Here is an 11,772-nt window from a genome sequence, read left to right as displayed (position 1 = left end):
TTGCCTGTGCTCAATGCGTCCTGAGAGCATTGGCTCCTTATCACTGACCCAGGAGTCCTCTAATGGCCTTTCCAGGAACTGCCTGACCCAATGTTTACTCACTAAAATGTTCTTAAGTTTCCTCATGTTAGTGTGTCCTCAAATTTCTTCTCTTGCTTGATTTCACTCACACTTTCAAGAGATGTGGTCCTCAGATGCTCCAGGAATGGTATCACTTCTATGATGTACTTTATAAACTAAAGTAAAAATGTGCTGTAAATCCTCAAAGCGCTTCACTGAAAAATTCCAGCAACATGAGAGTGAGGGGAAATAAGAAATCCAGAGTCAGTCATATTCCTTCAGTTGTTTGAACATTCTGTTATAGTTTTTCTTGAGGTTTAAGTTCCACAGACAAGCGACATCATCTACTGTCTCTTAGTCTATTTACTGACTTACACAGTGCTCTCAGGTTGCCCCAAATCCAGATATCTATCTCTCTTAATTGGACAGTATGTGGCATATCTGTTAATAATTTGATATAAATTTTCTATAAAACATGAGATGATCTTCTGACACCCTTACCCTTTCTTTATTTCCTTTGCATTCGTGCCAATAAGTGGAATTACACGTTATTACAATTTAAATTACAATTACAGGTACTTCCTGTTTGAGTAAATTTTTATGGAATCATCATGAAATAGACCATCACAAGATATTGGTGATTGGGTGTCACTCGTATAATGTTCCAAATACATCTCTCCACCAGTGTACATTTCCCACTACCTATGACCGTTTCCCACCTCTCACTGACTCTGACAGATATCTTTCTTCTTGCTCTCTCTCTCTCTCTTTCTCTCTCCAATCTGTTTGTATTTAAGTCCACAGAAAAGAAAAATGAAACTCTTGGGTGTGTATAAATAGACGTTTCTCAAAGAGTCAATCCTTCATCCCAGTATCTATCATTTTATTCACAAAATACAGCATTAAAAACCATCATATTTTAACTAGATCATCACGGAAACAAAACTGACTTTAGAATTGTCAATGATCTCAAAGAAGTACAAATACTAACATGAATAAAAAACACTTTTGTAGTCATTATGATGACAATGGGTAGGGTGTTTGCTTTGCACGCAGCCAACATGGCCGACCCGAGTTTGATTCTTCCGCCCCTCTCAGTGAGTATCTCGCCCGCACGGCAGAGCCCGGCAAGCTACCCATGACGTATTTGATATGCCAAACACAGTAACAACAAGTCTCACGAAGGAGACGTTACTGGGCCCCCTCAAGCAAATCGATGACACAAAATAAAGCATATAAATAACTGACAATAATTTATTATAATTTTTTATAATGTAGGAGTTCTTCTATTTATTTAGCCATTGATTAAGCTGTTTGAATTTATCATGAACTCCACAATTCTCTTTTTCAAAATTTAGATGTTAATTTTATTTTATTTATGTTTTATGTAGCCCCCGCCCCGACCAGGGCTACGGCAGCCGAAGACCTCCAGGACCAGCCACCACCATGCTGAGACCACTCTCCGCACACATGAAGGTACTGGCAGAGGGACAAAGCCACGCGGGTTCCGGGGCCGAGACCTCCAAGCCTACTCGGATTGGAGTCGAGCATCTTCCACCCAGATCCTCCAAATTCCAGTAGGCGGGGGTCACACCCACCACCTGGCCCCCTGGCGCCGTGTAATCCCATCAGCGGCCAAGACTCAGAGACTATAAAATCCAGATCCCGGAACCGCGCGGCCGCGAATGTGACATCTTATCAGAATTTTTTATTATGACATCTTATTATCTCATTCCTACTTTGGACAAACTTGCAGGCTATCGAATATAGCCTGCGCACAGGGCAGAGTCTGGCAAACTCCCCATGGCCTACCAAATATGCCAAATACCAGTAACAATGATGGGTCTCATTCTCCTAAAGAGCCGTGAATATAATCTCAGGGCTAGGATGAAAGAGACGTTACTGGGGCCTGCTCGAGGCAATCGACGATTAACAGGATGATGAAATGAAATGAAATGAAAAATGAAATTTATGGGCTGGAGCGATAGCACAGCGGGTAGGGCGTTCGCCTTACACGCGGCCAACATGGCCGACCCGAGTTTGATTCCTCCGCCCCTCTCGGAGAGCCCGGCAAGCTACCAAGAGTATTCGACATGCCAGACACAGTAACAACAAAGTCTCCAAAGGAGACGTTACTGGGCCCGCTCGAGCAAATCGACGATCAACGGGAGGGCCTTTACCTTTACCTTTACCTTATGTTTTATAATAAAACATAAACTTTGCATTCTTTTCTCCCCGTTCTGTGAGGTAGAATTTTGCATGAAGGAGACGGTGGTCAGATCCCGTTTGGAATTTTGGGACAACAGCAACATCGGTTAGGCAAAACTGCCGATTGAATATGATGTGGTCTATTTCATTGTGGAACCGTCCACCGGGAGACTCCCATGTCCAACGTTTAGATTTAGCCTTTTGGAACTGTGAGTTACCATAGAAGGTCTTGGTTGACATGATGAACTCAGACAGTCTGTCACCCTGTTCGTTCCATTCTAGGCCACGGGTCCCGATGTGGAGTTCATCGGCTGATCTTATTGGTCCTATCTTGGCATTAAAATCACTGACAATGATCTTGTAGAAGGTGTGATCTTCTTTATAGAACTTCTCTAGCTCCATGTAGAACTTCTCGATTTCTCTTTCATCATAATAAGATGTTGGTGCGTAGACAACGAAGATAGAAACTGCAGGCAGTGAGCCACATCTATTCAAATGTAAACGTCCGATTCGGGTTGTTAGGCATTCGAATGAATCAATGCTCTTGGCCAAGTTTGTGTTAACAAGGACACCGACGCCTCCAACACCTCTTTTATCGCATGTTCCGAGGAACAATTCTTCTCCAGTGTCGAAAACGGCATGGTGAGATTCGTGCCTTCTTGTCTCGGTCAGACCAATGATGTCGTACTTGATCATTCGCGCTTGTACCATCAGGTCCTTGATGGATGCATCTGATGCTAGCGTACGTGCATTGAAAGTACAGACGATCATTTTTGTCTTCCTTCGTTGTGGCAGCCAGGTTCGGCCTTGAGATTTTGTCGGCCTCTCCTTTCTCATCCTTCTCAATGCTGCCATATTGGTGACGCCTTTAGGGTCAGGTGAATGAGACCAGTTGTAGTTACTGGTTTTGGCATATCGAATACACAACGGATAGCTTACGAGGCTCTGCCGTGCGGGCGGAATACTCTCGGTAGCTTGCCAGGCTTTCCAAGAGGGATAGAGGGTTTTGGGGTGACCTCTAATCGCCCTTGTAGGTGTTACCATATTTGAACCCTATCAAATATGGTACAGCAATTCTGGAAGATGGGTATTTAGTGTCTTGTAATGGGTCCGGAAATCGTCCTGGAGTGTGGCGGAAGCTGGGTAGTGGAGGTAGTGGAGGTCTGCCAGTGAGGTATTTATCTGGTACCGGTAGGGATAGGGGGTCTTCTGTGCACAATCCATTCCCTGGGTCTCTGGTGGTTGGTGGAAGCAGACAGGGCAGGGTAAGGTGGGGCTCCTGATTTTAATTCCTTCGTCACCTGTGGTTGGTGGGAGCAAGCAGAGAATCTCTTTCTCTGGGTCCGTTGAGCCTGGAGTCTAAGGTCTCAGAGTTCCGCTTATCTTGTTCTGTGGGGCTTCATTCGTATATATAAATATTTAAGTCGTTTATATAAATATTTAAGTATTAAATATTAAGTATTAAATATTTATATAAATATTTAATTAAGAGAATTACTAATGGTGGGGTCCTAGTGCCTCACCCCTTCTCTAAGGCTCAGGCTTGAGCTGGCATTTCTCAGAAGGAGGGCTCAGTTCTGGGCTTCTTGCACTTAGGCTTCAGAGACAAGCACTCTCCTCTGATTGCTTCTAGAAGCATCCAGGAGGACCCACCCAGCACCCTGGGCCCCGAGAGCCTCCTGAATCAGACCCACGTGGTGAAGGATGGGAGTGCGGGAGGGACCCGTGGACCCAGCCCCGCAGCCGGCCCTCAGCCTGCAGGTGGCATCTGGTCACACTGAGCCCCAGGATGCCCCTCTGGGCCACACTCTGGAGAACCCTGGAACCCACGCACCCCAGATGCTCCCAGGCCCCCCGAGCACCAGGAAGCCGCAGCTTCTGTCAGACACAAGTGAGGAGAAATGTGGGTTTCCGTCTCGGTCTGGGCCTATTCCCACTGCCACAGTGCTCTGAGCATCTGTGTCCAGCTCTCTGCAGGCTGTCTGGGGGGGACCAGGGGCAGGAGGGGCTGCCTGTCACAGATTCTAAGAAAGGCACAGGAGGGTCAGGACACAGAGAAAAGACCCCAAGAACTCCAGAGTCCTGGTGGACCCCGACTGCAGCCCCTAAGCTCGTCACTGCCTTTCTCTGCACCTTAAACTACAGGGGCAAACCGAATCTGGGCTTCCGGTCAGCACCGGGACCAGAGCTGGCGGCCCAGGAGGCATCTCTTACTCCTACAGATGGTCTGTGAAACGCCTGCAGCCATAAGCAATGTCCATTTCTCGGGAAGTCGGGTCTTGGGCTTCCTCGGGCCTAACAGGAGAATCAAGGGAGCGAGTCCGTGGAGAGGGTCAGAACCAAGTGGCAGGACCCGGGGCCCGAGGAAGCAGGTGACGGGGGTCCTCCAGCTGAACCCGGGGAGGCGGGGAGTGCAGGAGCTCAGTCTGGTCTGGCTCTGCTTGACCTGCCAGGCTTCGGCTCGGACACCAGGACTGTCGCTCAGGGACATGACGCAGGGACTGGCGGGAGCGTCCGAGGCTGGAAATCGCTTCCTGCTCACTTCAGTGTCCATGGCCACTCACCTCAGATGAGGAGGGGCAGGAAGGCAGGGGAGATCCTGCAAAGACTGAGAAATCACATGGACCACAAGGCGTTCACGGGTGAGGTTCAAGAGTACGGAGGGGCCGCCCCATCCTTGTGGTGTCTGTCTCGGTGCTCCCTGCTGACCGCTGTCCCTGGGCGCAGTCAACACTGTCCCTGCCCAGTCTCCCTGTGAACCCCGAATCTGACTCACCCGCGGGAGCAAAGCAGGGCTGGGCTGGGCGCTGCTGGCAGGACCCACTGGACTGTCCTCAGAAAACCCCCAGGGTGACCCTGTCTGTCGCCTCTAGCTGTCCCTGTGTTAGCAGCTGTGACAGTCACGACGTTCAGCCACTGGCACTGAACTTTCTCTGCCCATTGTCCTCACTCCGTCTTGGGGCCAGTGGGCCAGGCCATGGCTGGCCTGGGACATCAGTGGGGAAGGAGGTACCAGAGAGCTGCTCAATTTGCTTCTTCTCCGGAGGCTGTTTTACTACATTGATTTTTTCCGCCTTCTTAGAACGCAAATGACTTTCAAATATGCATTATCTTGGAGACTTGCGATGTGATGTGTTGATTTGTGTGTGTGTAGTGTGTGTATACAAGTGAGTGTACCCCACCATCGAGAGAAACACTGTATCACCTCACAACATTGCAGTTTCTCTGTGTTGTCCCTTCCCTCAGCTCCTCCCGCGTAGGCCCGAGAGAAGAGTGAAGGTCTCGCTGAGCTCCCAGGCCTTGAGGGGAAGGTCTGAGTGTTCACGGTGGGCAGCTGCGGGCTGAGGCTCACACACGCAGCTTGGGCCGGGGAAGAAGTCTGCCCTACTGCCCGTCCTTAGGAGACTGGGTGACAGCAGGGACCGATTTCATCCAACTTCATCTGTGCCCGTCACCAAGGTCCTGAGGTTTCTCCTCTCTGTCCCTGCAGCCAGAAATTGAAACATGCCTCCCGTCTGGTGCTACTGTTTCCGCTCGTTTTCCAGCAGATCCTGCTCCCACCCGCCTGTCGCTCCTTCCTTTCCTTTCACCTCAGACTGAGTCCTTCAGATCCCAGGACCTGAACCTGCTCTGGGGGAGGGGCGTCGTGGCCCCACGCCAGCCTGCAGAGACCCTCATGTGTGCGGGTGACGAATGCTCTGTGCCACCTTCCTGGGCGGGGTCGGGTTCAGATGCCCCCGGGGACTCGCGTGGAGCTGGCAGGACTCAGAGGGGAGGGACACAGCCTGTGGGCTGACCAGGGCCGAGAGCTGGGGTGGGTGTGTGTTGGGGGTGGCCACGCAGAGGGGCCGAGTCGGGAATCCTCGTCAGAGAAGCTCAGGACCGTCATCTGAGTGGCGTCCCCAGAACTCCGCCCCCAGGTCGGTAGGGACAAGTTTGTTGGACAATGACACAATGGGAGAGGCAGCAGGAGCTGTGACCTGCAAAGCAAGTTCCAGGGGCAAAGTGAGCCAATTCCCGCACAGCTGACCGCTGGTCATGAGAAGAGTCTTGCCTTGAGGGAGTCCCGGTTGGGAGGTGGGTGGTGATTCCAGGCTCCCAGAGGTTGGTGGCTGAGCCGTACTGGTCCCAGCTGGGCCCTGGACCCTGGCGAGAGGAGGGGTCCCTCATGTCGGGAGCCCTCAGGCAGGAGGGAGGGAACTAAGTTCTGTTTCACAGGGTTGGGGTGGTCAGTGTCATAGTTTTAAAAAGTCAGTAGTTAATTGACTTTTATAAAGTCACCAGTTCATTGACTGGAAAGATATAATCAGTACCTGACAATCAGGGTCTGAGAGAGTCTCACACCCTTTCCTGACCATCCTCGTTACTGGCCAAAAGCACTGAAACTTCCTGGAGGACACACTTTGAGGGTCATCTGGCATCCAGAGGGGTGTGTGAGGGACCAACCGAAGAATACCAGTGAGCGTGTACTTGGTGCGTGATGATAACAGAAAATACAGACATGGCCTTATCAGAGAGATCCTGAGAAGTTTGAATATCCACACATTTTCATTTTTATGAAAACTTTAATTTCTAATATATTTTTATTCCAGCTGGAGAACCTGCAAGTGGAGGAACAGAACACGTCGCCCCAGGGGAGAGCGGTGAGCAGGGACAGGCTGTGTCCCCCACCCAGGCACAAGACCCTCAGCAGCCGTGTCCTGGCCAGGTCACCGGGGACAGGATCATCAGGTGTCTCCAAGGGACCCTGGCCCTGTTCTGAGCACGGAGCTCATCTGCCTGGTGGCTGGGGACAACAGGAGCTGGGAGGACCCTCCCTCACACCCACACCCTGTGTCCCTGCTCAATGGGGTCATGGGTCTGAAGCCAGAGGCGAGGGCAGTGTCGGCCCATCCCTGAAAGGACTGTCCCCGCCCCAGCCCCCTCTCACAGTGACCACAGCAGGACGCACAGATGGCTGCTGAGCCCAGGAATGACACCGGGAACAGGTCTCACCTGCTCCAGAATAACTGGACTGAGGCAGCAGAAGGGGCAGGTAACACAGCATTGAATGGGATAGACATTGCACCGATGCCACTGGATTTTAATCCTGTAGATTTTGTGATCGCCAGAATCATTATACTCATCAGCCTCTGCGGCATGGTGAGGAACGGGACTGTCATCTGGCTGCTGGCTTTCCGTGTGAAGAGAAACCCCTACAGCGTCTACATCCTCAACCTGGCATTCGCAGACTTCCTCTTTCTCTTGGGTATTTTTCTTGAGAACACTGCTGATCATTCAAATGTTCACATGTATTTATTCAAAGAATATTTCATTCAGTTTTGTCACCTGGCAGGTCTCACCCTGCTGATGGCCGTCAGCGCCGAGCGCTGTGTCTCTGTGCTCTGGCCCCTCTGGTACAAATGTCACCACCCAGGCCATCTCTCCACCATCCTGTGTGCTCTCATCTGGGGGCTGTCATTTACCTGCTCATTAATGATGTTTCTGTGCGATCTTTTTAGGGTGATAGAACAGTACAAAATGTGGCTCTTCACTCACACTGTCACCTTTACTACATTCCTGGTGCTCTTGGTGTCTGGCCTGACTCTGATCATCCGCGTCCAGTGTTCCTCCCGGCGGAGACAGCCCAGCAAGCTCTACTGGACCATCCTGCTCAGTGTCCTGGCCTTCCTGCTGCTCAGTGTGCTGAGAAGGGTCTATGCCGTCTACACATTGCCAACAATCTTTAATCCTACGCTATGGTTCTTATTAACCCTTCTCATTGTCGTGAACAGCGCAGTCAACCCCGCCATCTACTTCCTCGTTGGCCAACATGGGAAAGAGCAGGCAGTAAACCCCTCCGAGAAGTGCTCCAGAGTGCACTGATGGATGAGGAAGAGGAGGCTGAGCAGAGAAGAGGAATCACCGAGCCCAGACAGAACAGGGCGACCCCTGAGCACCAGGAGAGGGCGCCCTGGCGAGTCCCCAGGTCTGACCCTGCCCCGGGCACTGCCTCTGGGAAAGTCTCTGACTTTCCCTGGAACTGCCAGAAGCGTTGTGTGACTGTCAGGAGCAGGAGCTGTGCCCGTGTCAGGGACCACAACACTCTCCACAGACACGACGTGCGGACTCCCGCGGGGCCGCAGCAACCTGGGTCCCCTTCTACACACATTCTCTGCTTCTCACCTGCACCCCGTGTGCATATGTGTCCCGTGTGCTCAGGCCCCGTGTGCATATGTGTCCTCTGTGGAAATCCCTGGGCACTGTCCTTCAGGCTGACCCCACAGTCCAGGGTCTCTGACCCCTTCACTGTCCCCTAAACGCCCTACATCCATGGGCGCCAATACTGTCTCCGTGAGCTCTGCTGAGTCAGGTGTCCTTGTGGAACTGCCATCTCTCCACTACAGCCTCACACATTTGGGGCCCATGTGTCACACTCTGTCCTTTGTTCTGAACTTATGATGTGTCCATGTATTCTAGCAAAGCACACAGTTCGTCAACTCTAACGAATGCACTCCGCTGCCCCACCCAGACTCCATGAGGGCAGGAGGTGACACCCAGACCACACCTGCTGGGCCTGCACGTGCCGGGGTGGCCCCTGCAGGCACAGATAATGCTGGGAGAGACAGACACTCGACAGCCTCTAACGAAGCCCAGCAGCTCGTGACTCTCCCCAATCCTCAGTGCTCCCTCCTGCTCCTCCCAGAGGGCCCTTAAGAGAATGTTACCAACAAGTTTCAAAGTCTTGCTGGTCTCTTGGTAAGCTGTGTGAGGATTCATACCCTCTTCTGTTTTCCCTGAAAATCAAAATTATAAGAGAAACACACTGTCCACTGTCCTCCCGTTGTTCATCAATTTGCTCGAGCGGGCCCAGTAACGTCTCCATATTTTGAGACTTGTTGTTACTGTGGTTGGCATATTGAATACGTCATGGGTAGCTTGCCAGGCTTTGCCGTGTGGGTAAGATACTCTCGGTAGCTTGCCAGGCTCTCCGAGAGGGGTGGAGGAATCAAACCCGGCTCAGCCCGGCTGGCTGTGCGCAAGGCAAACACCCTACCGCTGTGCTATCGCTCCAGCCCATAAGAGAAAAAGAACTCTTAAAGATACATATTATCTCACTGATTCACAATGTGAATCAACTAGTCAGCGTGTAGTAAGTTATAAGATCTTTAATTTTTTTTTCTTTTGGGGCCACACCCGGCGATGCACAGAGGTTACTCCTGGCTCTGCACTCAGGAATTACCCTCGACGGAGCTCAAGGGACCATATGGGACGCTGGGAATGGAACCGGGTCGGCCACGTTCAAGGCAAACACCCTACCCTCTGTGCTATTGCTCCAGCCCCGATCTTTAATTTTAAAGAGGCCTTCAATGCTTTGTGTTCAGAAAGCCATGCTAAATTTTGTCATGATAACGTCAGCTGTAGGATAACATTGGTTTGTCCTTTCTGCCTTGCCACAGGGAGCTTAAGTTTATTGGGTTGCGCCCATCACAGTGCTCCCATTCCTCCCTGTTGTTCACAATAATTTATTCCACTCAATATTTCAACATCAATCCCACCACCATTCCACCTTTCCACCACCATTATTTCAAACTTTCCCACCATCACCCAAGCCTGCCCCAAAAGCAGATGCTAATTTATTTTGTACTGCTTGTTATGAATAATCTACCCAAAAAAAAGTGCTCAAAAAGGTTTCCTTATAGGAAAGTGTTGAAAATTGTTGCATCTCACCTTGGAGCTTTTAAGCCCCTGTATAAAACATCACTAATGTGTTGTTACAGGTTGAGACAAGGAGATTTTTAAATTGTGTCGTCAGAGTCGCTCTAATACTTTGGTTTGAAGAAACTTGTAAAAAGGGCTCTTAGATTCCCAAGACACATCAGAAATCTAAGGACAAAGTTACTCTTACAAAACTGGACACGTGAAAGTGCGGGAACAGAATTGAACGAATACAAGACCATTGTTTAAGCTGCATACCCTGTGTCCACAGATGGCAGTGATGCCTTTTGTCAATTAAGACCCACAACAAACACGTTGAGGGCATTTGATTGTGAGAGAAATGAAACACTTCTTTTTCTCTCTTCTTGCCGCTTTCAGAATTTTTTTTTCACTTGATTTTGTTTGGGGGGTCACACCCAGCAATGCTCAGGGGTTCCTCCTGACTCTGCACTCAGGAATGACTCCTGGTGGTGCTCAGGGGACCATATGGGATGCCGGGGATGGAAGCCATGTTGGCGGCAAGCCAGGCAACCCCCTCCCCCCGCCATCCGATCCCTCCAGCCCTCCTGCCATGTCTCTGATGCTCCATTTCCCATCAATGAACTTATTATGCTTCAGGCTCTTCCTTTGATCTCATTTTCCAGACTCCTCAAAGTCTACAGGGTCCCTGGGACAGAATTCTCGTTGGTAGGAGGTAGAACTGTGGGCCCCACGAGGCCCCCTCACACGCATGAGTCACACGTGCTCCGTGTCCGCCTCCCCGTCTATCTGTGCCCGAGACCACACGGGGGGCTCCTGGGGGAGCTGGAGGAGCCGTGTCCTGCAGCCCTGCCCAGAGGGGAGGGACACGTTCTTTGTCGCTGACCAGGGTGAAAGCTGGGATGGGGACGTGTGAAACAAAGTTGGACTGAAGGTGGTTTTGTGCGCTGGTGGGAACTGTGCGCTGGTGAAGGACGGGTGTTGGAATATCGTATGACTGAAACCCGACCCTGAACAGCTTTATAGCTATGCATCGCACAGTAATTCAATAAAGTAAAGTAAAGTAAAGGCCCTCCCGTTGATCATCGATTTGCTCGAGCAGGCCCAGTAACGTCTCCATTGGAGACTTTGTTGTTACTGTGTCTGGCATATCGAATACTCTCGGTAGCTTGCCGGGCTCTCCGAGAGGGGCGGAGGAATCGAACTCGGGTCGGCCATGTTGGCCGCGTGCAAGGCAGACGCCCTACCCGCTGCGCTATTGCTCCAGCCCTTCAATTCAATAATAAACAAAGAAATAAAAAATTGAGATATTTTTGTGATAAATGATAACGTTGAACTAGCACCCATTGTAGTCAAGTTCTCTGACAACTGCCTCAGCCCACTGACTGAATAATAACTAGGGACCGGGGAAATGCTTCTCGAACCCTTTCCTCACTCACTTGCAGTTGGAGCATCACAGCGACAGCGTGGGGTCCCTTCTGTGACACGTGTGGAGCATTTTCCTCTGGTTCAGTGGTCATTACGGTGCGCCTGAGAGGGCCTGTGTGTTTGTGTGTGTGAGGGGCAGTGTTGAAAACAGCACTGACCAGTCCCATGTTCCCGCTCTGTGTGGGGCATGACAGGTAGAGAGAGCAAACAGACATTAAGGAGGTCTGCGGTATATAAAACTTAGAGTAAGGGGGCCGGAGTGATAGTACACCAGGGAGGACGTTTGCCTTGCACACGGCTGACCCAGGTTCGAGTCCCAGCATCCCATCTGGTCCCCCAACCACCGCCAGGGGTAATTTCTGAGTGCAGAGCCAGGAGTATTCCCTGTGCATGGCCGGG

The sequence above is a fragment of the Sorex fumeus genome, unplaced genomic scaffold, assembly GCF_029834395.1.
Source record: "Sorex fumeus unplaced genomic scaffold, SorFum_2.1 ptg000093l, whole genome shotgun sequence".
NCBI lineage: Eukaryota > Metazoa > Chordata > Mammalia > Eulipotyphla > Soricidae > Sorex > Sorex fumeus.
Note: the sequence above shows the minus strand (reverse complement) of the source record.